Below are 4,469 nucleotides of genomic sequence, written 5' to 3' on the forward strand. Positions count from 1 at the left end.
TCGAAGCTTTCCAACGGAGCAATGTTATCGCATCTCGCCCATCTCTGCTTCGTTCCAGTAGCCCATTTTTCATCAAGGTGCTCTGGTTCCCCAGCACCTGATGCAGACCTTGTTTGGCCTGGCCACGTCTGAGCCAGCATGTTATTCGTTTTATTGTCTCTCATCATGGAATAAGGTAGGCATTAGCGTGAAGGCTCTTGCCCTTGCAATGTGTGCTCATATTGCCCCAAGCAGGAATCGAACCCAGTTTTCCATACGCCAAACCTATGATTTTTGAAGTTTTCCCACTTTTAAGCAGGTAGAGGTCTGTCATTTGTATCAAAGGTACTTTTCAACTATGAGAGACAGAATCTAAAACAAAGATCCAGAAAATTAGAGTCCTATTCGCTTAACGACATATTACGGACAGACATCCTCGATGCCGTCCCACCGCACAGCGGCCGGCACCTTTTTTCCGCTCCTGACTCGGGGGGCCGGGGCGCGGGGTGTGCCGCCGCCGACGGCCCTTGGCGGTCGAGATTGCGTGCGGGCCGCTCTCCGGTAATTATCCTTCCGCAGGTTCACCTACGGAAACCTTGTTATGACTTTCACTTCCTCTCGATAGTTAAGTTTGATCGTCTTCTCGGCGCGCCGCTGGCCCCGTATTTTGTCATTTTTTTTGTTCAATTTTCTTTTGATGGCGGCGCGGACACCCGCAGCGGCTCCTCTTGTTTTATGTTGAGAGGGAAGAAATGTCATCTGTGCTGTATGTGACACATACGTACAGCACATTTGACAATAAAGTTGTATTCAATTCAATTCAATTCTTCACATGTGTACAGACAGTTGGAGGAACTATTGACCAATATGTAAATGAACTGAGAAACAGATCAAAGACATGTGAGTTTGGTGGATTAACAGAATCACTGATCAAAGACAGAATTGTATGTGGCATCACAGTAATAATCTCAGAGAGAGATTCTCAGAGAATCAGATCTGGACCTGGAGAAAGCTTTAGCACTGTGCAGAGCCGCTGAGACCATGAAATCATAGACTAAAGAGCTGCAGAATGAAGCCAGCTACAATCTGGATGCAGTGGAAAAGTATGCACACAGATTCTACGGGATTGCAAACCAAGTTCTTTTCAGATAATAGCCCACAATTCGCGAATGAGAAGTTCCGACACTTTGCCAAGGAGTGGGACTTTAAGCACGTAACGTCGAGTCCACATTTTCCACAGTCCAATGGCTTGTTGGAAAGTTCTGTCAAGACTGTGAAACGGCTGATGTACAAGGCGGCGGACAGTGGAACAGACTTCTACCGGAGCTTGCTGGTATATCGCACAACGCCGCTTCAGTGTGGTATGTCTCCGGCCCAGCTACTTGTGGGACGTGTGCTGAGATCCAACTTGCCCATCCCGGAAAACCTACTCAAAACGAAGGAAGGGGAGAAAGTGAAGATGCTCAAAGAACAACAAAAACAAAAACAGAAGTTCTACCATGACAGAGGAACACGGAACCTACCTGAACTACACACCGGTGACCCTGTAAGGTACAAGGACAAAACAGACACATGGTCACAGAAAGGGACTGTACTGTGTCAGGTCCAACCAAGGTCATACACTGTTCTACGGAGAAACCGTAGAACGGTCTTCTCAAAGAACCAGCCTTAGCAAGTCAAGGAACTGAGACTGTTGAAGGACCTAACACAGCTGAGAGTCCGCCCACTGAAACACCTCAAATTCCAAGACAAGCTGTCAGAAAGTCCTCAAGGAAGTGAAACCACCCGAGAGACTGATCGAGAACATTTAATGTGTTTTTCTGTGTTATTAAAATGAAGAAAAAAAGAAAAAAAAGAAAAATGCGGTGAAAATTATGTCGTGCAAAATGTGAATGCATAGTTTATTGTTGGAAATTTGGGAAATGTGACAGTTTCAGTTTAAGACAGTAACAATTCTGATTAAGGAATGCTCCTGATAAAAAGCAGACTGCTGTCATTAATTTCATTTCATTTGTTAAAAGTAGATTTTAGTTTAAGAAAGGGAGACGTAATGATATGAGCAAATCATATTTGCTTGTTCGATTAGCTATGCCTGCGCACAGAGCACACACAGAGCACACACAGAGCATGCGCAGCCATTAGTCAGTCGTAGGACAGTCTACGAGATGTACACATACAGTAGCTCGAGAAAGAGTTGCAAGTTACGGACACATAAAGTGAACCATGACTGTGGCTGATACGACATAAGTGTCTCTGGGAGGAAGACTTCACCGTCTCTCATGAGTTCTTTTCTATTGGGCAGTGAGAATAATCAAAAGGAGGGTGCAGAGAAAATAATGGACAATTTATCATTCAAATGAGTGGCTGGCGACCAGCTCAGCGCATATCTTTCCTGTTGCATTAAGTTAGCTGGCATAGGCTCCAACTCACTCATGACCCTAATGAGGAAAATGGATGGCGAGATAATAGCAAAAAAAAACAGTACTTTGCTGGGATACATTTCAAGTTTCTGAATGTGCTGACACTACTTGCAACAGTGAAATGTCAACTTTTCACTTTCAAAACCATTATTCAGCAGTTGATGGATCAATGGTGCATATTTTATATTAGAAAAATCTCATTGCACACCACTAAACAAAATGTCATGCAAGTAAAGAGGTTTATTGTATCTTCTCTGTTGGCATGGTGGTACAGTATAGCTGTTTGTACATCTCTGAAACAGTTCTGAGGTGGGAGTTTGATTTTGGGCTCTGGCCTTTCTGTGTGGAGTTTGCATCTTCTCCCCACGCTGGCGTGGTGGGCTTTCTCTGATTTCTTCCCACTTTCCAAAAACATTCATGTAAGGTATTTTGAAGACTGTTGGTGTGAATGTGAATGGTTGTTAGTCTATAAGTGCTTTGGTGACCAGTACATGGGATACCCCACCTCTCTTCCAAAATCAGCTGGAATAGGCTGCAGCACACGCAATATCGTATTTAAGATAAGGGGAAGATGGCTTGATTTACTTTCTGCCATCTACAGGAATAGCATTTAATTGTTCTGCCTCTTTTCTCTTCGTCACTCGCAGAGGTACTGTAGATGAAGAAATGTATTTTATTTGTTGAAGATAAATAATAATAATCGGACCAACTGAATGAATGCGGATATTTTTTTTCTCACCATGTATCATGATCTTTCAAGGTGTGTGTGTGTGTGTGTGTGTGTGTGTGTGTGTGTGTGTGTGTGTGTGTGTGTGTGTGTGTGTGTGTGTGTGTGTGTGTGTGTGTGGAAAGATGGTCACCGAAGGACATGAATGACCATAGTGGAAAGCGGTCTCCAAGTGCTCACCTTACAGTGGTGATCTGTTATCGTCCACTAATGGCGGTCTGCTTGCAGTTCCTTATGAGCATACGTTTTGTTCTTAATTTAAAGAGATTTAGAAGAGCTGCTTGCATTGGCAGGGAAACAAGCCAGCTGTGTTCACTCCCACAAAGGTGCAACTGGCCCTTTTTTACCTGTGGTCATTTACTAAAATCCCAAAAGAAAGAAAACTCAATCCTGCGCCCAGTGCTTTGCATTAGACCTGTGGTTCTCAATTACTTTCTGTCATGCCCCCCAAAGGAAGAGGAAAACATCCCCCCTCCCCCCGCACGACTGTAAATAGTATCATTTGTCTATAAAATTGTTCTAAGTACACCTTTGCATAACACTGTATCCTTATTAACGTATAAGAGAATAAAAAAAGATGGACCGACTTTATGGACCAACTTACAACAAAGAATAGCTTTAGGAACTGGAACAGAAAAGATTTAAAGTGCAACTGATATTCAAAAATAACATTAAATCCTTAATTTAACAATAAATATTTTTTGTCTGACCATGTCAAACCATACGATACTGAAAAATAAAATTACATAAAATCAATAACTAACAATGTATTCAAACTAATCAACATTATATCAGGAGCACAATATTAAAATAAAACGTTAACCAGCAAAACAAAAATATATAAAATAAGGTGTGCTTTTTTTAAAAAGCAATGATGTCTGGATTAATGGCTACAATGACCACGTTTTGCAATGCACAGATTTTCGAAGCGAGGTTTGAAGCAGGACACACTCACAGCAACTCTCGGCTCCTGCTCAATGTGTAGCCAGTACCCAGTGGCGGGCCGTGCATTTCAACCTTAGGCCTTCAGTGACGTCACATACATACACAATATAGGCTCGTCAAGCAGCACTTAATTTCAGGAGCATTTAAAACCATCAAGTATGCATTCACAATTAAGAGCAGGAAACTAAATTTACAGATACAAAATAAAAAAATGATTTAAAAATACGAAATAAAAGGCCACCCAAATTACGCTGTGTGATCTTAAACAAGTCTGTCCAATACATTGCGCAATGTCGCAGTTTCATATAAAACACCGACCAAACAATAACAAAACAAACTATTCTTTGAAAATAAACAGATCATTTGCATTTTGAAAATCGGCGATTCAACAGCAAATA

This window comes from Hippocampus comes, unplaced genomic scaffold (assembly GCF_001891065.2).
Source record: "Hippocampus comes isolate QL1 unplaced genomic scaffold, H_comes_QL1_v1.1 scaffold147, whole genome shotgun sequence".
Taxonomy (NCBI): domain Eukaryota; kingdom Metazoa; phylum Chordata; class Actinopteri; order Syngnathiformes; family Syngnathidae; genus Hippocampus; species Hippocampus comes.